At 38.7% G+C, this 26,134-nt stretch overlaps 1 protein-coding gene across 1 annotated transcript in view; it reads right to left on the minus strand.

The window, feature by feature from the left end:
- LOC133526718 (SET domain-containing protein SmydA-8) overlaps window positions 1-17,619 on the minus strand; it is a 46,448-nt gene extending 28,829 nt beyond the window's left edge. The window contains exon 1 of the mRNA XM_061863438.1: window positions 17,413-17,619. The gene's annotated coding sequence lies outside the window, so the exon portion shown is untranslated. The remainder of the gene's footprint in view (window positions 1-17,412) is intronic.
- Window positions 17,620-26,134: the final 8,515 nt, after the last annotated feature.

Here is a 26,134-nt window from a genome sequence, read left to right on the forward strand (position 1 = left end):
TAAGACCTATATGTATAGTTTTTATATCGGTGTAGTGAAGTAGCCATTACTCGAGTATGTGTAACGGCTGGTAACGACACATTCGGAACCCTAATTATCGTTTATTTAATACATAATTACTCATCAGTCCATTCACCAATTTCGGTGAAATTGGTGTTATTTTAAAGATCATGTAACATTTTAATGAAATATTATAAAAATAAAATACGCATGATTATAATGAGCTGATTCCCACATCTCCGCCTTAGTGGAAAGGCAGTCTAAGCGCTATAATCCCGTGTAAACAGAATAGACTTAAGCCCACTCGCCTCTAAGACCTAATAAAGAATTGAATCAAGCGACACTTTGCGGAAATAAATATAATAAAAAAAAAACAATATATATAATATTTTGAGTTTTGTACTTTTGGTGGTGGGTTGTTATATTTATTTGCGTAATTATTTTTGCGGTGGGAGGGTGAGAACATTAATTGCACGTTAAGTCAGATACTAACGGTGATACCAAGTATAACGGGCTAGCAAGCACTGATTGAATAGCAACATCAGCAAAGTTATATTTTTTATTTTAGTTTCTAAGATCTGAATTCTTTATCCAAATGTTTAACAATTGAATAACAGCCGCGGAATGTGCTTTTAATTGGACATGACAGACGGACGAAAATACGGCATCAGCTGTTCCTTGCGAAAGAGACAAATCGTGTCGGATCAACCGGGACTGTCTGTGGAATCTTGAGTTGAAAACAATAAAATAAGAATTATACGACTATGAGGACTATTTCAGAATCATACGAACCCAGCCTAGCAATTGGCACATTGCTAATTAATAACAATTATAATAAGATAATTATTCAAAACACACATAATAAGATAATTATTCAAAATTGCAAAGTTCCCATTAAATGTTTTCGGTATTTATTCTGCACTTTTGTTGCCAACCTTTTTACAGTTAGTTTCGATTTCTATATATGACATGAAATCTTTATAATGTAAATATAATTCACGCTCCGTGGCGAACGAAACGCAACTGTCACAGTCGCACTAATGGAAGAGTGATAGAGAGAGATGACTACGCTACGCTACGGAGCGTTAAATTGTAACGTTGGCTACGCGGCCAGTAAGATAACAATATACATAATGGATATATACAGATGATTACTATAACTAGCTTATATCTAAAATAGGCCCTTGAGGCATTGTACCAAAGATGCTGGCGGCATTTCCTCGTTGTATCGCAATACTGATACGTTGTGCGAGGAAGCTGCCAGCTCTTCGGTCACCAGTTACGTCAATCAGACGTTTCGCGATTTCTCCAAAAAACTTGTGCGCGCTGGGACCCCATGGACTTAGAGTTTCAACGCCAAATGGTACAAAAAATAATAAACGATCATAAATGGCCAGTGATATATGATCACGCCATATTGCGGAATTTCATTGGAACTACATTTTTCATACTAAACTGAACTGTCACCCTTTGCATGAAAATAACAGCGCCCTCTTGACAATGATCATATACAGGGTGTAATCGTTAAGTGTGGCCAGGCCATAATTCCGTAAATATAACAGATATCAGAAAACTTCCAACTGATATCAAAAGTGCGTTACCCAATGAGTAAAATTACATTAAAACTTTTTTTGAATAGATGAAGTAATATTAAAAATACTAAGTTAAAACACTCCCATACATTTAGTATGACGACTTACAGCCTCAAAGAATGTCGGGTGTCGTAAGAGGTAAAACTGTTTGAGATTCTTATTTGTACGAATACATTGTAATAAAATAATAAAACTACCGTTAATGAAATAATTACTCTAACATTTATTTTGAAATGAATAATTATTTTATTTACAACAGTTGCTCGATGTGACGTCCTTCTTGTGCGATACATACACGGGCCCTCCTAACTGTTTCTAAATGATGAAGAAATGATAATTAATTGATATGGAGTAAGTGGTTAACATAAGAAAATTCATGAATTATTTGATAACGGTGAAATGCCTCGGCCGTATAAACTAGTCTTTGAATGAACGGCTTACCTACTAAATGTATGGAAGGGTTTGAAGTTTATATTTGGGATATTTCTGCTTTTATTTAAAAAAAAGTTATGAATGTAATTTTACTCATTGGGTAACGCACTTTCGATATCAGTTAGAAGTTTTCTGATATCTGTTATATTTACGGAATTATGGCCTGGCCACACTTAACGATTACACCCTGTATATTTCTGGTCGGGCTTTAAAATAGACGCCAATGATGTTAAATGAAACAGTCATCAACACTTAATTGAAAACATTGAGTAATAACCAGAGCCCCTAGTGTACATTTATTCGACTTCGAAACGTGACGTACGCGTTTGCGTTAAGTCTCATTTAGTAAGGGATTTAGACAGCGCGCCAAGTGGAACGTTTTGGTAACTCGAAATCCAATACAAAATGAGACTTAACGCAAACGCGTACGTCACGTTACGCCATCGAATAAATTTGTATGGACCCGCGTACGTCCATAAATTACGTCCAAAAGAGAGGTATGGGCATTGTGAATGTCATCTCGCTTTGTGTGGTAGGGCACAGCACAGCGGATATCATTCCAGATCTAGAGCGGAGCCCAACTGGGGAAGTACCTCCACCTTACAGAAAACCGCAGCCAAATAACACTAGACCCTACTCATAGTGTTGTGTTCCTGCCGGTGAGTAAGGTTGCCAGAGCTCAACGAGGGGGGGTAGGGGGAATGCTAGGGTCGGCAACGCGCATGTGACTCCTCTGGAGTTGCAGGCGTACATAGGCTACGGAGACTGCTTACCATCAGGCGGGCCGTATGCTTGTTTGCCATCGAAGTACTATAAAAAAAAATTACACTAGGGGTACCGTAATCCAAACGGGAACTTTCTAAACTTGTATGACAGTTTTCTCTTGAAAGTTTCCAGAGATTGCGGAAATCAATCAGCACTCAGCAGTCTTCTGAAAATCCAGTTATCTTTTTTTCCGTCTCACGGATCAATGTTAAAACATTTATATAATAATGTAATCCATTACACAGCCAATGTGTTCCGCTTTTCCTCGACCACGTTTCAACAAATACAATAAAATGTTTATTTTTCGTACGCGGACTGCCAAACGTATGTACGTGAAATATGATGATTGTTTTGACGTTTAAATTCGGGTTTTATTTGTAAAATTAGCGTTTGTTTAATATCCTTGGCTTTTAAATCAACAAAACTGAGTAAAAGCTGGCGCACGTTACTTTTATTTGTTTTTTTACAACACATGTTTTTCCTATGGAGTGTGGAATTAAAAGGAATGAAATCTCTTATGGTAGAACTGTTGCAAAAGTGTTCAGCTGTCAGCTATAAATAATAGTTCCAAATTTCTCCAGAGTAGCGCTAGAGTAGCTAAGAACCTAGGTGTTATTGACGGAGTGAAGTGCGCTGTCTATGATTTGATCTTTTTTTTTTCAAGTATTCAAGGTATTGTAGCGCCACCTATTTAAGGTTTTTTGATGACACTTTTTGGTACATGGATATTCCATTCCTTACCTCCACCTTCCATAGTTTTTCCCACTGACGAGAAAAGAGGGGCGTCATAAGTTTGACATGTGTCGTTTATCTGTGGAACCCATCTCCCATCGTAGCTCAAACGCGAAAACAGAGACGCTTTCCATATAGATTTTCGTACATTGACCTACCTGTTGCTATCTCTATTGCACGCGCATAATTATATTGCTGTCAAGCTCGCACAGTGACATTGACAACCGGCATCATGGGCGGGACAGCAATATAAATACAGTGACCTCACTGTACAAAAATCTTAATGGAAAACGTGTCTGCTTTACACTAAAGGCTAACATTTGCGCTCAATTACATGTGAAATGCAATAAATAAATACAATAAAATACAATGACAATACAATACAATTAGCGGACTGGAAAATACAAAGAAACTATATACTATATAATATTTTTGGAATACTTATACTACCTACTTTGTGAGCTGCAGACCTCGCGATAAGCTTAGAAAGTGTTAAAATGAAAAACACTTCGGTACTTTGTTGAGTTATTATCACAGTGAACTCATAATGGTCTTAAGCGCCATAGACGCTATTGGTGCTTAAAGCCTTTCTGCAAATTTCCGCATTTTTTTTTAATACTACGTCAGTGGCAAACCAGCTTACGGCCCGCCTGATGGTAAGCAGTCTCCGTAGCCTATGTACGTCTGCAACTCCAGAGGAGTCACATGCGCGTTGCCGAACCTAGCATCCCCCCCTTCGTTGAGCTCTGGCAACCTTACTCACCGGCAGGAACACAACATTATGAGTAGGGTCTAGTGTTATTTGGCTGCGGTTTTCTGTAAGGTGGAGGTATTTCCCCAGTTGGGCTCTGCTCTAGATCTGGAATGACATCCGCTGTGCTGTGCCCTACCACACAAAGCGAGATGACATTCACAATGCCCATACCTCTCTTTTGGACGTAGTTTAAGGACGTACCCGGGTCCAAAACTTTTGAAAAATTTCCAAAATCTGTATCGACAAAAACCTATTTAGTCATGTACTCTGGTCCCTCAATTTCGTGAAAATCAGTTGAGAATTGCGACTTGTAGAGAAGAACAGCGGGCATACGAAAGCACATTGCCCGAGTCAAAACGGGAAAATGGTGGAGCTTCATATACCAAAGTTAAAAAAATACATCGAATTTAAGTTTTTCATACATAACTTGTTTTTGCTACTACTAATTACAGGCATAGATATACCTACTTCATGTAATCGTACGTGCAAAATTCATTCATTCATTCATACATTAAAATCTAACACGTACTTTTACAATGAGAACGGAGGAACGGAGACAAACGGAGTTAGTTTGTATTGTATGGGAAGCATTGACATATATATATATATATATATATATATATATATATATATATATATATATATATATATATATATATATATATGTATATCTAAGGACGCGCCTTACGGGCAATAAGAATGGGGCCAGTACAGCGGTGTCATGCACGCGAATTCGAGCCAATCGTGCAGTCTAACTCCACATCGCGTTTGGTTGATGATTTCGCATCACGCGCGCGATTGATCGCAACGCAACTAGTTGCATTAGACTGCAGGATTGACTCGAATTAGTGAGTGAAATTGCTGAACTAGAACTCGTAGTGCCCGTAAGGCCCATCCTTAGATATATGTCAATGATGGGAAGGTGAAATTCCGCCTGGCACTTGGTAGTATCTAAAAATCAGTTAGTAACGGAACTAATTACATTGTTTCAATTAAATTGATACCCAGTAATTGAACAAATCCTGTTCAGACATTAGACTAAAGAACCATCAATCAGGTCGGCAGCTAACGTCGGTATAAATCAGACTAGTAGACGTATAATTTTGTACTAGGTACGCCGTAAAACGTTCAGGCGGAGTATTCCTTCAAGTAAGCCCCAACAAAAATACAGGGTGGAATATTTATAGAGACTGAGCTGAAGTGATTTACAATCGAGCTATTATAATCGCAAAGCTGGATTAAAAAGTAAAACAAAATCATTATTCATTGATTCTTTAAATTATGGCTTCAGTACAGTGGGACTATTTCGCCAGTATCCAGGTGAAGGTTGAAAACTTTCACAGTCTTTTTGAAGATAACTAGCAACAGTTATAGATTTCAATTCAGAACTATCGATATATCGATCGAGTATAATAAGCTATCGATATTACACTTTAAACATTATTAATGAGCAAAAAACAATGGAATTAATCACGAGGCTAACTATCAAGATGGCGCTGGCGCTCGAACCGGACATCGGATCTACTTACTAGGGTTGAAACATACATATTTTTGGACTGATGTTTAACAAACTGTACCTCAAAACTCAACGGTAAGAAAGTCTAAACTTCTTCTTCTACTCTAAAAATAGCCTAAACAATTCCCCGTTTGCATAAAAGTCCCTAATTGCGTTCCACCCGATATATGTCATGTACAAAGTACAGCAAATAGGTAGGTAGTACAACAAATTTGACATGTAAATTACTAGGATGTACCTACAACCTAAAGTTGTAAATCAGTGTTTGTCAACCGTTTTCATGACACTACCGCACGATCCTCTTAGTAGTAGGTAAACAATATCGCGAACCTCACATTTCGTTTTAATTTAAACCCGTATTGTAACCGCACATATTCTTATATTTCACATATAAGCTGCTACTTTTAGCTGTTAAGTATTTATTAAACTCCGCCTTTTTAAACTTACAGGCGTATTCCCAATGTCAAAGTGGGATTCGCGTGGGACCGAATTAATATTTCATGCTATAAACTTTAGCTAGTCTACGGTATAAACAATAAATTATGGCCTCAAGGGCTCTAACTAGACACGGTTACAGGTAGAAATACCTAATGTTCGTCGAAGACCATTCAATTTTAATTCTAGTTAGAGGGGGGGGGGGACACATTTTTTTTTTCTTTCGGAGCGATTATCTCCGAATATATTCACTTTATCAAAAAATGTTTCTTGAAAACCCCTATTAGTTTTGAAAGACCTTTCCAACGATACACCACACTTTAGGGTTGAAGCGAAAAAAAAAATTCACCCCCACTTTACGTGTAGGGGAGGTACCCTAAAATAAATTAAATTTTTAGATTTTATTGTACGACTTTGTCGGCTTTATTGATTTATATATCCATGCCAAATTTCAGCTTTCTAGCACTAACGACCACGGAGCAAAGCCTCGGACAGACAGACAGACAGACAGACAGACAGACAGACAGACAGACAGACAGACGGACATGGCGAAACTATAAGGGTTCCGTTTTATGCCATTAGGCTACGAAACCCTAAAAATGAAGGATTTTATTATGATGCAAAAGATTTTTGTAATAATAATAAAAAATATTAAAATTGTTTATAATGTACCGAGTATATAAGCTGTGGAGTGGTCATCTCCATCTCCAGGTGTATACGACAAGCTAATCTGGTCTAATTAACTACATGAACTTTCATAAGTTTTTAATTATGTCAAAGTGTTTATTAACGTTCGAGCCAGATGGATGCACTGCCAAGGGGCGTGATCTTCACTGACAGCTTATACAATATGGGCCCGTGAGTTCAATCACTTGCCTCGTGCTGAATTGCAAGCCAAAATATAGTACATTGTGCAACGAGGGGGGTAAGTGAAATTTTGGACACGAGGGAATTAAAGACCCGAGTTTGCAATATGCTTACCCCCAGAGTTACACACAATATGTTTTATCACACTTGCAAAAACAAAAAACTAAATTTTAAGCGAAATAATCCATAAATACGGTGACTTTCGTCCGCCATTTTGTAATTTCTTGACAGTTAGGCATCGAAGGCACAGACCTATTCGGCATTCAACGAACGATTGAAAATGATGTAAAAATATTTTAAACGGCTGTTAAATTAATCAAATAATTTTAACATAAACAAAAATATTAAATAGAAAACGTCAGTATTTTAAAAGTAATACTTATTTATGCTAGTTACTTGGTGTGTATGAATAAGTAAGATAATTTTAAAAAAGCTATAATTCTCTAGTTGTGCCTAGGGACTTATAGCTTTTTTTTTTCACAATCCATAACTCCGGCGGGAACAAAATATGCCTTTGTCCTTCCATACACCTGCATGAAATAAGATCTTTTCGAGCACGTGTGATGAAAAATAAAAATCGCATACAGCGTTCACAAGCTGCAGCTGCACATTATAGAAATAAAATTGAACATATTAATGTGGCGTAAAACATTATACGAAAAACAACAATAGTAGTTTACGTGAATGCTACATAATGAAAGGCATTAAAATACGAGTGTGAATTTATGAAACGAGCTGAAAGCGAGTGCGAAAGCAAGATCGTTGGACCTGAACCCATACCAGTCACTAATAGTGTAAATAATGACATATACGCTATCGAGAACGTAATTTACTTTCTATACATCTCGCTCGCACTTATATGCGAGTTACGTTCGACAGCGTTTATGTCAGTGCCGGACTGGTGGTAGCCACACAGCGTCTCAAAACTGTGAGTTAGGGCGGTTTCAGACTAGCGTTTTATATAAGTGCACGCGTACACGCGTGTAAGCTCGTATAGACCAAATGTAAGGAAAAGTAACGCGCGCGTAAGTTCGTTAAAACCAAAGGTAGGGAAATGTAACGCGCGTTTATGCTCGTACCGCCGAAACGACCGTATACGAGCGTAAAAATACGCTAGTCTGAAACCGCCCTTAGGATCTGGTTTGAGGCTGTGAACTTTCTTTTTTTAAATTAAAATATCACACACGGCCCGATTCGAAGAATGATTAAAACACGTTTAAGATCTTTAAAAGATCGATAACTAAACGACATGTCAAAATTGACGTTTATTTCGATTCCGCTGTGATCCCAATAAGATCTATCTACGATATTTCTAAAGTCAAAGTGACATTGGTTGCCCGAAACGAGCTGCTTCTGTCAATTATACAACATACAAAATATATCTAAATGAGAACTTATCTAAACCAGAACTTATCATTATCGTATCTCATTCTTCGAATCGGGCCGACAGTGCTATTTAGAAATCAGCCTTCCACGCCCTACTATCGTACCCAATCCACTGGAGACATTTTGCCGGCACGCTCCGACAATCATTATCATTAAACACTTCCACTGATATTCCCGTCATTTGTTTCTCGTATGTCATAAATGTCATAATAATCTTTGGCAGGTAGCTCTGCTTCGGTGGAGCGGAGTGTATCGATCATTCGTCCAAATTATATCTGAGAAGATGTGACAAATTGGAAATGGAGATTCAAGCACAGTTTTGACTGTAAGCAGCGTTTGATTATATTATAACTTTATGTAAGTATTGACTTATAATAATAATTTAGCCTATATACGTCCCACTGCTGGGCACAGGCCTCCTCTCATGCGCGAGAGGGCTCGGGCTATAGTCCCCACGCTAGCCCAATGCGGATTGGGGAATTCACATACACCTTTGAATTTCTTCGCAGATGCATGCAGGTTTCCTCACGATGTTTTCCTTCACCGAAAAGCAAGTGGTAAATATCAAATGATATTTCGTACATAAGTTCCGAAAAACTCATTGGTACGAGCCAGGATTTGAACCCACGACCTCCGGATTGAAAGTCGGACGTCATATCCACTCGGCCACCACCGCTTACTATTATTTATTAATTTATTATTTATTATTTATAAATTTTATTAAGTATTGACTTAATATTATTTATTTATCGTGAAACGTAAGGTGAAGAGGTGAACGTCTTTAAAAACCCACAGAGGGGTTCGGGTCAAAAACCAGATGTAACGAAAAGTGTAATGGCGCGGTGGCTTAGGTATATCTCTGTTAACTATAATACCTATATGTATAGTTTTTTTAATGTTCCTAATTAAAATATCAGACTTTTATTTCTCATTTAACACTATTGTAGATTATTTTTCGTAATGAACGTAATACATACTCTATGAAATGTTAACTGTAAAAATAATATATGTAACAATTTACGAGTATCTTTATATAATTACTATTGTGAAACAACATAAAGTAATAAAGAAAATTCTAACTAGAAATGTCCCGTGAGCCTCGAACATATTAAGTTTATTTAAAACGGGTTAGCGTTTATACGTCCTAATAACCCGTTCTTATCTTATCTATGATGTATGTATGTATGTATGTATATACTTTATTGTACATAGAAATAAAAACACGAAAAACACAGTTACAGAGTAAATTAAATACAACAAAGGCGAACTTATCCCTGTATGGGATCTCTTCCAGTTAACCTTTGAGGAAATGAGTAAAACAGAAGTAACGGTGAATGAATGACAAACACAAACAAAAGTGTACAATCACTGAAATTAATGAAATGCACGTTTTGAATACACATTGATACAAATATACATAGATAGAAAAATAACCATAAAATAATGCATACATATATATATAAATAAAAATAAATAAATATTCAATATATAATATAAATAAATATGAATTCGAACCAGAAAAGTAAAGGAAATTAAAAAAGTAGAAGTACTCCAAAGAACTAGGAAGTCGTAACCAAAGTATCGGAAAGCCACAATTTTTTAAGCTTCTCCTTGAGTGATGCTACAGATTGGGATTGCCTCACGGACACCGGAATCTCGTTCCATAACTTGACGGCATGGACAGTAAAGGATTTCTTGTATGTGCGCGTCGTATTGGAAGGAATCGTGAGTAAAAGATTGGTGCTTGATCGAAGGCGATGACCACTACCAGCAGCTAAATAACTAAACCTTTCGGAAAGGTAAGGTGGCGAAGCAGGATTAAATAGAACATTGAAAAGCAATGATAGGACATGCACATCTCGTCGACGACGAATCGGAAGCCAGCCAAGCTGCGATCGAAACTGGGATACATGATCAAACTTACGTAGACCGAAAATGTATCGAATACAAATATTTTGCAATCGCTCGAGTTTGTCCAGTAACTCCTCACTAAGGTCCAAGAAAGCAGTATCAGCGTAATCTAACAACGGGAGTAAAAGTGAACATGCGAGAGTTATTTTGGTTTGAAGAGGAAGGAAATTTTGAAGACGCCTTAGTGAGTGGAGAGACGCAAAAAGTTTATTGCTAATGTCAGAAACATGAGCTGACCAGGACAAGGTTTGATCAATGATGATACCCAAGTTCTTAACTGTAGAAGAAAAAGGTATAATTGTTCCATCAAAACGCACTTTGGGTACCACCATCTCTGACAATTTGGACACAAAATAAGGACCACCAATGACAATTGCTTGCGATTTTTTTGTATTAACTTTCAAACCAAACTTATTCGCCCAGCAACGAATTGACTCAAGGTCGCCATTTATTCTACCAACTAAAGATGAAAAATCATCAATGCTAGCCGCTGCGTAAATCTGTAAATCATCCGCGTAAAGGTGGAAGTTACAATTTAAGGACTCAGTAATGCCATTAATGAAGATCGAGAAAAGGAGAGGAGAGAGTATCCCTCCTTGGGGGACACCAGCAGAAAGGTCACACCACTCCGAGACCTTGTCGTCAACCTTGACACGCTGGCGCCTCCCAAAGAGATAGTTACGGAACCAAGACAAAGCTGCAGGAGAAACATTTAACGTACGAAGGATATGAAGGAGAATATCAAAATCCACCGCATTAAAGGCACTACTGAAGTCTAAAAGTACCAGGACCGTGAGCTTTTTATTCTCAATATTAAAACGAATGTCATCAGTGACCTTCACCAAAGCCGTGACAGTGCTATGCCCGGGGCGGAAACCTGACTGAAACCGATTCAACAAATTATGCTTGTGGAGATGTGAAAGGAGGCGACGATTAACAAAATGTTCGATGATTTTAGACAAAACTGGGAGAATGGAGATGGGTCGATATTGAGAAAAGGATGTGGGATTAGATGTTTTAGGAAGAGGGATAACATGAGCAAGTTTCCACATAGCAGGGAATGTACCAGAGGAAAAGGAGAAATTTATAATTTCGGATAAGATAGGGGCAATTATATCCGCCACGAGCATAAGCATATCCAGGCTAAGGTGATCCTCACCGACAGCCTTCGTTTTAATATTTTTTAAGATTGTAACAACCTCTTGTGGAGAAATATTGTCAAGAGTAAAAGTAGAGTCACAGTTAGAGCGAAGGTTATTGGCAAGAGAAGATAATGTTGCATGCTTGACGGAAGGATCTAATGTCACCGGAGATGTGCTAAAATGCCGATTGATTGAGTCCAGGTCAAGAGTGCCTGAGGAACACTGAGGAACTTTGCCCACTCCAAGTGATCTCAAGAACTTCCATAATTTGAAAGGGGGGCATTCATCAATGGATTTATGAATATAACGGCGCCTAGCGTCCCTGCAAGATTTGTTGCAGCGGTTTCGCAACCTGATGTAGCTGAGATGGTTTTCCTCTGAAGGAGCTGCCCTATACTTGAGCCGGGCTCTGTTCCTCCTGGCCATGAGTGACTTGATATCTGGTGTAAGCCATGGTGCTGGAAAATGCCTCACCCGCATCGGCTTCAGCGGAGCGTGTTTATCAAAAATTGCAAGCAATGTGTCACTAAAGGCCCCCAACTTTAAGTCGATGTCCGCCAGACAATTGATTCTAGACCAATCGGCATTGCCTATGTCATCATGGAGCGCCTGCAAACCAATATTACGAAGGTCCCGACGCATTACGATCTTATGCCTTTGTTTGGGAGGACGAATTTTAAAGGACGCGTATATTAAATCGTGACACGAGAAACCAGCAGCATTAAACTGTCCATAAGAATCGACTAAATCAGCAGAAGACGTCAAAATAAGATCTAAGAGGGAAGGAGGGCCGTTATGAGGAAAATGGGTAGGGGCGAGGGGCAAGATGTGAAGGTTTAGGGAAGTAGCTATTGATTGCAGTTTAAGGGCACGGGAATCGTTTTTCCTGAGACAGGTGTTAAAGTCACCCATTATTATACGATGATCGAACTGCGGGCTGAGGTCTTCTAGAGTTTTCTCTAGGGTACCAAAATAATTAATTTGAGATGAGGGGCTATAAAAGACGCCAAGGAGAACTTTGGAATGATGTAAAGCAACCTCCAGGAAAAGGTACTCAGCCGAGTTCGAGTAGGCCGTAGGGGACTGCGCAACCACTTGACAGCTCAAGTCACTTTTCAAGTATACAGCTACACCACCACCACGAACTGTCCCAGCCTCACCATCCCTAGTGCCCGTCCTGTCATTCCGTATCAAACGATATCCGGGCAAAGGGTATAGGACAGAAGGTAAAGATGGTTTGAGCCAGCTTTCCGATATAAGTATAGCGTCAACATTGCAGGAAGAGAAGGAGGCAAGAAGTTCCGGGTAATGAGCAGGTATACTTTGTGCATTGATATGTACAACATTAAAACATTTTTTGGAGGTGGAAAATGTAAATTGCAATCTATCGCCCAAATCAAGCACATCCGATACATCACTCAAGGAGTCATATTGACTAGAAGACGATAAGGAGAAGAACTCGCTCTCAAGGCTTACGTTAAGCACGTCCGACATAAAAAGTTCGAATACAGTATAAAATTGATATAAATATACAAATAAATACTAAAATATATAAAATAAAAATATGCACGTAATGTGTATGCAAAGCGTAAAAAATTGCTAATCTAAAATATGAGATCAAAATACAACCTCATTTGCTCGCCAGCAGTTACATAAAATCACAAAACAAAGGATGGTAGGAGATTAATACAATTGTATTTTACATAGAAAAATACACCTCCGTCGAGCAGAAACGAAACGCAATATCAATTCTGACAGATAAAGTGACAGATGTTATAATGATGTTCGGAATTCGGAAAGAAACTAATTAAAATTACTACGATGGAGGTATTCAAGAATAAAGTAAAAAATCAAAAAATAAAGCTATACTAACACTAGAAAAAAAAAACAACTAAGGATTACAATACAAACAATTATCGCTATCGAGAGCCTTAAACAGCCTGGTTCTTCCTAGGGTTACGTGCCCGCTTGACCTCAACTGGCTTCTCCTGCGCCTGCATCGATGGCTTGGCGGCCGCAGCGGGTGCTGCGCTGGTGCCACTCTCAGAAGAAGCAAGAGGCCGCTCGGCAGTGTCCTCGACAGCATCAGCCGAAGCATGCAGTGACTTTAGCTCCTCGAGCGAAGTAATCCTATGCCTGGAACCATCGCGGCACTGCACCACCACTCTGCCGTCGTTTGTCCAGCTATCTTGAATTCCGAAGACCCGTCTTGCCTCCAGAAAAACTGCATGCCGGGATGCTGTTAGAAATTCGGAAACTGTCTTACCGGAACCTTTAAATTTTCTCTTAGCAGCCCATACTGCATCCCGGGTCCGCTGACAGGAAAACTTTACCAAAATAGGTCTTGGCTTCGATTTACGAGGTCTACCGAGACGATGACAGGCTACAAACGACTCCATGCTGACACCCTGTACCTGTAGAGTTTCTTTGAATGCAGTTGCTCCTATCTGGGATACATCCTCATTTTCTGTCTCCTTGACACCATGAAGAAGCAGGATGTTCGAGCGGGACCGTGATTCCAGCTCCTCCAGAGATGCCAACACAATGCCCATTTGTTGTTTCAAACTTTCAACAGTTTTCAAAATAAAAGCCTTGAAAGACTGATAGTCAGCGGGAACTGATGGGACATTAGTACCTTGGGAGGTGACTGAGCTTTCGAAGGATGCCATCTTCGAAGTAAACATCTGTTGCAGCTCATCCATCTTTTTCTGAAGCTTCTGAATGTGATCCATCTTGAGTTTGCAGTTTAACAAGTGTGCACAAGAAATGTGACCTTTGGACCTTACTAGATGTTTTGTGCAGAAAGTGTAAAAGAGAATTGAGAGATAACTGTGGGTGGCAGTGAGGTGTTAATTATTGCATGTAAGTTAAATTTTTACTCTAGACTGTCAAATATATTTGTAATTAATTTAAAATACAGAGCACTCAATACAGCTGTGTTGTTTATTTGCCTACCCACCACAAAAACTCTATGATTTTCGGGAGAACAGTCCATTGATATATTCCCGTCATTTGTTTCTTGCATGTCATAAATGTCATAATAATCGTTGGCAGGTGAGTGCTTCGGTGGAGCGGAGAGTATCGATCATTCGTCCAAATTATATCTGAGAAGATGTGACATGGAAATGGAGATTAAAGCACAGTTGTGACTGTGGGATATTTTTCCGCATATTATAAACTTAATATAATTTATCAACTTAGTATAATTAATTCAACGCATAGTAACTTTTTTTTAAAGTTTGTAATTAAACCATGGAGTGAACCAACTTTTTAATAAGGTAATCTATTACAGTCAGATTATATATAAAATAAGCTTTCATTTTATATAATATACGATTAAATAACAAAACAAAGGACATATTTTTTACTGTCCGTACGCAATTTAATTAGAAAACCTATTTGCAATGAACCTATGGCAGGAGCGGCGGCTGAATTTGCGGCACTCCGAATGCGCGATAAGTACTCGGCGCTGCTGTCGAGGTATATGTTTGTCTTGTTAGCGGTAGAGACGTCCGGGTGTTGGTGTGCCGAGGTCAACATTTTCTTGGGTGAATTGGGGCGGCGGTTGAGGGAGAGGGATCATGACCCTCGTTCCGGGTCATTTCTGATGCAGAGGCTGTCTATCGCGATTCAGCGTGGCAACGCAGCAAGCGTGATGGGCACCTTTGCGTCTGGGAGGGCTGGGGACGGGTTGTTTGATTAGTTTTTGTATTTGTATCTTTCTTTTTGTTTACTTTTACTTCTATTTAGTTTATAGTCCATTATAATGTTTTTTTAGAGTAATTAAGAATGTTAGTAGTTAATAGTTTTTGTATTGAAATAAATAATTATATTTGTAAAAAAATATATGATATACATTACCATGCAAATTTGCAATGTGTCAATGTGAATATTATCTATCATTTTCTTATCACAAATAAATAACAAATGAGGGTATTTCTTATAACATTTCTTAGATCACATACACCAATCAGTGTGAGTGATCTTTAAGTTCGTATTAAAACCAAAACCAATTGTTTAATCAGAATCGCGCTCATGAATTGTTCGAGCGCGCGCGCGGTGTTTGATACGATATGCAGTGCGATCACGGAATGTAGGGAAAATGACAATGCACTTAGGTACCGCTGCGTTTACCGCGTAAAACAAACGGTCATTAGTTTATCAGTACCCCTAGTGTACATTCATTCGATACTGAGACGTGACTTACGCGTTTGCGTTAAGTCATTTTGTATGGGATTTTGAGTTTCCAAAACATCCCGCTTGGCGCGCTGTTTCTAAATCCCATATAAAATGAGATTTAACGCAAACGCGTATGTCACGTTACGCTATTGAATAAATTTACTCGTAAATCGCGTTTGACGCTGCGTTTATCGCATAAAACAACCGCGCTTAAACGAATTATCTTTGGAATCGGATCAATAGGGATTGCGTTATTCTATTTCGAATGTTATTTGCGTTCCAATAAATCGGTTTTATAGGGATCTGCTCTAAAAATAATTTATTGTAAACACTTGGCTGTAATTGAGATTATCGGTTTTCGTCTCAATTGGACTGAACTATTTTGTACAAGTTTTACAAGGGAAGTTGAGGTTATTTTACCAATTACCATTCATAGTTTATATGACAACCTAGCCAAGAAGACAATTGGTCATTCCGATTACATTTTTTTTATTTTCGTTTAGCGTTTGAGCACTGTACTTTCTAAGTACGTTTTCTTCTCTTATTAGAAAATAAGCAATTAAAATTTTGTTTTTCAATGGATTTGTTGTACAATTTCCATTCTGATAATTACCTTCCCCATTCCATATATATATATTTTACCTGAATTTTTCTTTAAAAATCCCCCACGAAATACTATACTGAACTTTATACTTAGCCGTATTTTTATGAAATGCACACGTATTTTACTTTCTTCGTATTCGAAATGGAAAGTAGTGTTTAATTCGGGTGTAAGGCACCATTTCAGTCTCAGACTATTGGCGCTCTCATTGCATTCGAGCGCCAAACTACCTTTACAGAAATGAGTGCCTTTTATTTTATCTCTTGGTTAACAATCTACTATAACCCTATTCGCTGCAAGTTTTGATTTTGTATCCGTCCTGAATAAGGAAGTCTTCAAACCAGCCAAAATTTATCCAAAAAAAAAAAAAAAAAATCGACAGCAAAATAAAAATTGATCCATATACGGGTGCCATTATCCACTTGTATTGATGCTCTGATCCCATTCATTAACTTTGAGTGTGCTATTAAGCTATATTTAGTAAAATGCGTTTAAGGCTGAAATTAGAAAAGCAGATAGTTTGGTTCTGGTAACTTGCATGTAATTTTAATTTTATTGTTGTTATTTATTTATTATGTTAGAAACCTGTTCAAATAGTACATTATGATACAAATGCGTAAAGTAGGAAATTCGCAACCAGTGACGATAAATTAATACACAACCTTTTCGCACTAGGGCGGTAAAGTGGCACTCTGATTTTCACGTGTTACACTTTTTCTGTTCTTAATCGGTATGTTACTAATAATAATTACTATTATTATTGTACTTTGTTTTTCCAGTAAATAGTATTAACCTAAAATCGACGAGTGATTTAATAATTGAGATATTTTTTAATATAAACAAACACTTGGAATATCTGGAAGTTGTTTGTTAATTTAAAATTATATTTTATAGACATAAAACAACGGTAAACGTCTTTTCATGTTTATGATCAAAATTAAAATCGAGTTTCCAATCCGTCACACAAATAAAGTCCATACATAGGTACTAAAACATGATGATTCTAGGGACATGTTTTTAAAATTCTATGATTTTTTACTATAACAATGATCTTTAGAGCTAATTAAGATAAAAAAAACTTTAATAAGTCTAATACTAACCACAGCATCCGACCAGAAACATCCATTAATTAAAAAAACACAATTCACTTTTCACAAAACGGAACGTCAGATTTCCCGCCGAAATCACAAAAATGGCCGCGCGGCGCGACCGTTTCCCTCCCAGCGCGCCTAACTATGCCGCGCGCGCTGACACAATAAAATTAAGCATTCAGATTTCAGACCGACTCGCCGCGTTTTCGTAATATAATACAAGAAGCTTATTGGACATTTACCCTCTTCTTAAACGTCTACTAAAGTTACGATGCCGCTAATAATCGTTTGTCCCTTTCCGACGTATTGGCACAAAACCGATAGGTATTGGTATGATGGAAAGGGACGAACGATTATTAGCGACATCGTAGACGTTTATGAATAAGGGGGTTAATGTAGAAGAAATTGGAGGTTATTTACCTATCTTCTTAGTGGAAATCTTTCTGCCGGCTGATTTTGACGAAAATATTCAATAAGAGGGGATTAACGCAAATTTAACGGGAAATTTAAAACGTTTTAACCAAGGGCAAACGCAACGAAAAAATCATTCAGATACTAGATTAAATTTGCGGCGCAGACTAAGCAAAACCTTAAAATGTTATAGTTGTCTCGATAGAAAAAAAACCCGAAAACTTGTCTTTTCAATTTTAGTAGAAAATAGCTAATGATATAGCCGAGGGAAAGCAAAATTTTAAACAGAAGTATATTTTCAAGTATAGATATTGACGAAAAACATCAAAACTAACGCTATCGCGTAATCCTCCGTCTATGGAGTGTGGAATTAAAAAGAGTGAAATCTCTAATGGTAGAACTGTTGCAAAAGTGTCCAGCTGTCAGCTATAAATAATAGTTCCAAATCTTTCCAGAGTAGCGCTAGAGTAGCTAAGAACCTAGGCGTTAATATTGACGGAGTGAAGTATGTTAATATTTTTTTTTAAGTATTCTAGGTATTGTAGCGCCACCTATTTAAGGTTTTTTGATGACACTTTTTGGTACATGGAGATTCCATTCCTTACCTCCACGTTCCATACCTCCGTCGTAAGTTTCACACGGGCCTAAGCTTTTGTTCCTTTCTAATTCTCTGGCTTTCTACCTCTTAAGTCACCTGAAAAAAGAGACAGAACATAAGCTTGACTTCGTTCAAAGTCAAATTTCTGCTCTTCAATAGTTGTGGCAGTAGTGGTACTACAGCAAAACTGTAGGTACTACAGCAAGGCTACTGCGAAAACCGAAATTCGCAAATTGCGGGGATCTTACTATTTTACTCTTTTTCTCTTTCGGTAGGTACACTTTTTTTGCGGATGAAGTAATTTCTCAGTCCGGCCGGAATCTATTCAGGGCCGTGGTCATGTTCCTTGATAACCATAGACAACCGCGCCATTTCTCGGAATATTTTGGCAAGAGCTGCATGCCAAATGTATTTAATGGCGCGAGGTCCGTTGTATGAGACGTATTTCGTAATGATGCCAATGATTTGGTTTGTTTTTGGACCGAGTTATGACTGGGACGCTGCATTACCAAGGTGATAGATGACTAGAATTACCCTAATATCCCAGTTCGGCGGTGGCAGCATGGTTTACATTTTTATCGCCTGTCACTTTCGCACTTACTTGTTAGAACGTGACAAGCGATAATAATGCAACTGTGCTGCTCTGGCAGTAGGGGGAAACTTCAGCGTTCGGACGTTCTCGGCTCCGTTCGGCTCAGCATTGCTACGAGCAATTATTAGGGTTGGCAGAACTTAACGTTCCTTTGCGTGCACAACCACATATAACATAATCTCTTGAATTTTGAGAACTAAATAGCCGAAAGAGATAGTGCCATACATTAGAAAGGGACAACATGATTCCGCCCTGAATCGCTGCCCTTGCTAAGTTTCCTTTCTTTACGGCAGTACTATTATTTATTCTGTGTCGCTGGTGGCCTATAGCTACAAGTTCAATACCACGAGAAAAGAGTTTCCAGCGTTTTTGAAACTTCACTCCTTACGGGAGCTAAAATGGGGTTGAAATTATTTATGTTACTACTTTCAAGTGGTTACCTGCGTAAAAGAAACAACAGCAGCTCACTGCTACTAATTGAAGGGAAACAAAGCCCGCTTTCCGTTTAAAAAGCAATTTTACCATCCTATTTATATTATTCAAATTCATGTATTTTATTTCATTTTCAAATTCATTTTTTTTGGAGATAACGTGTTATTTCCGAATTCGCTGACATGAATTTGAACCATATAAATAGTATGGTAAAATTGCTTTTAAAACGGGTTTGTGCATTAAAGTTTAAATAAATAATATATTTCGAGTACTCAGGAAGCCTGACACCCACCTATCCAAAGAGGCCCAGACCTGGAAGATGCCCGGAAAACGGAAACATGGTCGCCCTAAATTTACTTGGCGCCGTTCCGTGGAGCAAGAGTTGGGTGCATTGGGGATGGGGTGGGAGGAGGTTACCCAAGCTGCCTAGGACTGGATTCAGTGGAAGAATATGGTGCCAACCCTACACCCCAGCAGAGGGTAACAGGATGGAAAGAAGAAGAGTGTAACAGATTAGGGGTTTAAGCCCAAAAATCACTTCAGAAAATTCCAACTACTTAAATACTTATACCTGCATTCAGCAGCAAATGTATGAACTCGTACTAAACACTAATCAATATGTTAACATCACCGCGTTCGAAGTCGCAGGCAACAGCTAATAGTAATAGTAAATATCTTGATTTCTAAGACGACCTTCAGTGACTCCTCTAAAACTATTATTTATTATTAACCGACTTCAAAAAAGGAGGAGGTTCTCAATTCGACTGTTTTTAGGGTTCCGTAGCCAAATGGCAAAAAACGGAACCCTTATAGATTCGTCATGTCCGTCTGTCTGTCCGATTCTGTCACAGCCACTTTTTTCCGAAACTATAAGAGCTGTACTGTTCAAACTTAGTAACTGGATGTATTCTATGAACCGCATTAAGATTTTCACACAAAAATAGAAAAAAAACAATAAATTTTGGGGGTTCCCCATACTTAGAACTGAAACTCAAAAAATCTTTTTTCATCAAACCCATACGTGTGGGGTATCTATGGATAGGTCTTCAAAAATGATATTGAGGTTTCTAACATCATTTTTTTCTAAAATGAATAGTTTGCGCGAGAGACACTTCCAAAGTGGTAAAATGTGTGTCCCCCCCCCCGTAACTTCTAAAATAACAGAATGAAAAATCTAAAAAAAATATATGATATACATTGCCATGTAAACTTCCACCGAAAATTGGTTTGAACGAGATCTAGTAAGTAGTTTTTTTTAAATACGTCATGAAATTTAAAAAAAATTTTTTTTTTCAACATACCCATACATGTGGGGTATCTATGGATAGGTCTTCAAAAATGATATTAAGGTTTCTAATATCATTTTTTTCTAAACTGAATAGTTTGCGCGAGAGAACCTCCCAAAGTAAAAAAAAGTGTGTCCCCCCCCCTGTAACTTCTAAAATAACAGAATGAAAAATCTAAAAAAAATATATGATATACATTACGATGCAAACGTCTAACGAAAATTGTTTTGAACGAGATCTAGTAAGTAGTTTTTTTTAAATACGTCATGAAATTAAAAAAATTTTTTTTTTTTCAACATACCCATACATGTGGGGTATCTATGGATAGGTCTTCAAAAATGATATTAAGGTTTCTAATATCATTTTTTTCTAAACTGAATAGTTTGCGCGAGAGAACCTCCCAAAGTAAAAAAAAGTGTGTCCCCCCCCCTGTAACTTCTAAAATAACAGAATGAAAAATCTAAAAAAAATATATGATATACATTACGATGCAAACTTCTAACGAAAATTGTTTTGAACGAGATCTAGTGAGTAGTTTTTTTTAATACGTCATAAAATTAAAAAAAAAATTTTTTGTCAAACCCATACGTGTGGGGTATCTATGGATAGGTCTTCAAAAATGATATTTAGGTTCCTAATATAATTTTTTTCTAAAGTGAATAGTTTGCGCGAGAGACACTACCAAAGTGGTAAAATGTGTGTCCAAAAGTCCAAAGTGGTAAAATGTTGAACGAGATCTAGTAGTTTAAGTAGTTTTTTTTAATACGTCATAAAGGAACCCTTCATGGGCGAGTCCGACTCGCACTTGGCCGCTTTTTTTTGTATGTATGTTAATCGATATCTTCGAGAATCGTGAACCGATTTTCAATTTTTTTTTTATCGAACGGGTATAACCCCGAGATGGTCCCGTTGGCACCAAGTCGGGGTCTGATGATGGAGATCTTGGAGAAATCGAGGGAACTCTTCAAATGTTATAGGTACATGTATGGCGCTTTTGGTAATATTTGAAGTCGGTTTTATTTTTTGTTAAAAAGTTTTATTTATTCAATGCATGTTCATTATAAGATGTATTTTGAAACGATGTGTCCCGCCGAGTTTCTTGCCGGCCCATATTGGGAGACCTACTTCCAATTGAGGGGGGATTTAAATCTTCTCGGGTCAGAGGTGTTGAGTTAGAGCCGGTGTAGCTTTATTTGACGTTCATAAGCGCATTGTAATATGCTTAGGTACTTGAATAATAAACTTTTTTTTATCTTTATTTCACTGTAATGCAGCCGTAACCTCCTACGCGTCCACCGCTGCCAGCCGCAGGCGTGAAGTATAATTTAGATTTTAGTTAAGTATCTAATTAGTGCGCGCCATAAAACAAAACTCAATTAATCCGTTGCGTTTAAAAGCTTCTTGGAACGGTTGACGCTTTGAAAGTGGAACGCATTAGTGAGGAGGAGATAAATTTCCGGAGATACAGTCTTAATTATAATCAGAAGCGTTTGGAAAACATTAAGGGCGCACGCACGCGGGTGCCATTGTAGGTAAAATCCGCCGTTGCTCATACTTTTTGCTCTCCCGCTCCGTGCATCACCCGCTCCAGCTAGCGGTCGTACTAAATCACGGTTCTGCTGTATTGAGCTGAAAATATCATTCTCGAGAAAAATGCATAAATATGACAAATATTCGGTAACTGATTATTTTAATATCGGTTTGATGTTCGGTGCACATTCGAATTAGCTTGGTAGCAATCATCCAAACATGTGAATTTACTCAGATTAGTGATGAAAATTAAAGCTATTTCTTTCGCCATTTCGTATAACCAGACATTAAAAGGTGTGTGGAAGGGCGTGCTGGAGATCGCTGGCTAAGTGGCTGACAATGTCAACCTACTGTTCTGTTTAAATGGTTACATTTACTAAGATTATATATTGTCATTCACGACGACGAGCTTTTCATCATGGATGAGATGAACAATAGTCGGATATTGCGTCGGATAGGACAACAACAAAACATTGTGGACGAGCATACCTTGACGAGGTGTGGAAGGGCGTGGGCGCGCGTTGACACGCTGGAGATCACTGGCAATGTCAAGCTGTCAACCTTCTATTTAGATGGTAATCTAAGACACCTTGTATCTACTTGTGCTATGTATTGAAAAATTAAACTATTTGCAGCGGAAACCATCTGCGGATCATGATTTTAAGCTCTTGTCTATGATATGTATGATGTTATGATAGCATTGATAGCCCAACCGAGTTTTTAGTCATCTTTTTGCGTTGTTCAACCGACGTCAAGCGTCAACACCGTCGACAGGAACCAAACACTTATTAAAAGTAGAAATTCGGCCAGCGTGTAATAAAAACAGCATAGATAATACAGTCATTATATCCAAAAAACCGACCCTACCCGTGAATAATCAGTTCTTGGATTTTTTTTTCGTAGGTCCCTCGGGGGGTCACTGGGAGTGTAAATTCAAAAAGTAGACTGAATCAGGCTCCTTGGAAATCTACGTTGCTGCCCGGATTTTTTAGGGTATCTCTCGGTACCTAATCTTAGGGTACCGGCTACGATTAGGTACGGACTTTAATTGTAGGGTTAACTTTACATTGGAAATTCATACCGTCAGTATTAACAACCAAATTAGCTTGAACCATAAATGTCCGAAAAATTAAAGTCCGTGACTGTTCACTCGCCATCAGATATATCGGAGCGGCCAAGGTACTCACAAATATCTGAACACGCCTCTATTGTCAAGGCGATAGTGCGTGTCCAGATAATTTTGAGCACCTCGGCCGCTCCGATATAACTGATGGCAACTGTACCACCGATGTACTAGAAGAAAGTACAGCATCAAAATCTACCAACATAACAGCTCACCAGACTCCATTTATTATCGTTTAATCCTGGCTGTCGCCATTAAGCCCGCTGTCTTCGCGATGTATACGAAAAATAATAAACAAAGGAGAGTCATTAAAATGGGCTATTTCGGGTCGTCTGGTCGGCGTAAGTAACGGCCCGAACCAAATGGATGAGCGGAAGGGACAGGCGATAGCGAGTCTAATATTGAGGTTTTTTTTTATGATACAGGAGGCAAACAAGCAGACGGATCACCTGATAGTAAGCGATTACCGCCGCCCATGGACACCTGCAACACCAGAGGGGTAGCAAGTGTGTTGCCGGCCTTTTAAGATTTAATAACTCAAGAAGGGAGAAAGCTTTGAAATTCTAACCGAACGTACGTAAATTTTTGATGAAATTGCCATTTCGGGAGAAAACGGTATCCACTAACTAAATCTTAACAAATCACTTTGATTTTGATGTCGATCGCTTCACCATAATAATATATTGTACGTGAATAGATTTACAGCGAAACCGATGTTTGAGCAGATCAGGACTGTGCCTTATTGGCAACTGCCTCCCTCTTGGACACCAAAATATCACATACAATACAACGTAATGTCAGTTCTGTGAACAATAAAAGTTGATGCTCTGGTAGGCTTCGGTGATATCAACTAACGAAAGACGAGGAGCTCATTGCGGAGTGAACGAGGAGCGGTCGGGTTGCGCTAATTTCGCAATTTATAACTCACCAATGGGTCTAAGTATAATAAATATAATAATAAGTCGCTGCGCGCATCGAACATGACATATGGAGACATAACATTGTATATTTACAATAACAATATACATCGCTGCAATATGCATAATGGATGCATATAGAGGATTACTATAACTATAGCTTAAATCTAAAATGTAGCATTATCTATGAAAAGGGACCTTATTGTCGATGGCGCTTACGCCGCACTGCGTCGCGCAGCGTTGTATTTGTATCGGAACATCGTTTATAACGGCGGAAGCGCCATCGACAATAAGGTCCCTTTTCATAGATAACGTCATAAATAGGCTCTTGAGGCATTGTACCGCAATACTGATATGTTGTGCGAGGAAGCCGCCAGGCCTTCGGTTACCAGTTACGTCAACCAGACGCTTCGCGATTTCTGCATAAATCTTGTACGCGCTGGACCCCATGGACCTAGGTATCTCTAGAGATACGACGCCAAATGGTACAAAGTGGAGACACTATTGTGTTCAATTTAATATTCAGGTAATGTAATGAAAAAGTAATTGACTTGCGCCAAGCCCGATCTGGCACGACAATGAGATCAATGCATACGATGTATTTGTGTAGGGAAGGGAATGTAGGCAGTATGTTACGCGTTTCATACACGCGTTATCGCTGATCTAGCCGCCCAACTCGACACATTAACTATTACAATGTAGATTAATCTGTTACATGAACATACACAGAGTGGAATAGGTACCTACTCGTGATGTGTTGTAATTAAATATTTCACGTTTTCTTGTTTGAATGCAAGAACTCGAAAATTTCTCAATGCAAACGGTAGTCCCCAATTTTCTCTATGCATTTTAACATTTAAGAAAATATAATATTATTATACAAATTATAAAATTGGTGTCCATTCCATCCGACTCCTACGTTCCGAGATGTACCCTTCCGATAACCGACCATCTTGAGCTTCTCAGAATCTCGCTGACTTCGAAACTCAAGTTCAGCCCGCACATCGAGTCGGAAGCACAATTAGCAGCAAGCAAAAAACCTGGGCAACAAGGTGAGGCAGTATTTTACACCTAGTCCGATCGTGTGTGGAATACTGTTCACATCTGTGGGATGGTTCAGCAAAATACCAGCTTGAAGCGCTCGAGTCAGTCGAGAGGAGGGCCAAGAGAATCATTAATGACGACGATCTGACGAATGCTCGACTTTAAAGTCTGGAGAATCGTCGCAAGGTTGCCAGCCTAACGATCTTTTACAGGATACATTTCGGAGAGTGTGCCGAGGAACTGCACAACCTTATTCCTCCGTCCCCTTTTCACCATCGGACTACCAGACGGCACTCCGGCATCGCTTCATGGTAGGTATTCCACAAATACGCACGAAGCGTTTCGCTTCAACATTCCTTATGCGAACTGCCAAGGAGTGGAATGCCCTGCCCGAGTCTGTGTTTCCGCATGAGTACAATCTGGATCTCTTCAAGGCTAGGGTAAATATCTCATAGGTAAGCGCCTAAGCGTGCTCCACCGTAACCGATCATAAAAACTAGTGCCTATTACGCCAATTCCTGGGATTAGTTTCCAAGCGAATTTCAGGCTCCCATGAGCCGAGGGGAAAACCTTACAACACGAGAAAATACGTCTTTCTCGTGTTCGTTGTAAGGTTTTCACTGTTTTAGGTACATTTGCTTATCATATATACTGCCTGTTCGCTTCAAGTTGGCCATTACCTCCTCGCCCGCTTCCCCGCCCCACCCCCTCTGACGCCATATCCACTCGGCTACCACAGCTTGTGTTCCTGCCGGTGAGTACGGTTGCCAGAACTCAACGATGGTGCGGAGTTTTATG

This window comes from Cydia pomonella, chromosome 16, assembly GCF_033807575.1.
Source record: "Cydia pomonella isolate Wapato2018A chromosome 16, ilCydPomo1, whole genome shotgun sequence".
Classification (NCBI taxonomy): Eukaryota; Metazoa; Arthropoda; class Insecta; order Lepidoptera; family Tortricidae; genus Cydia; species Cydia pomonella.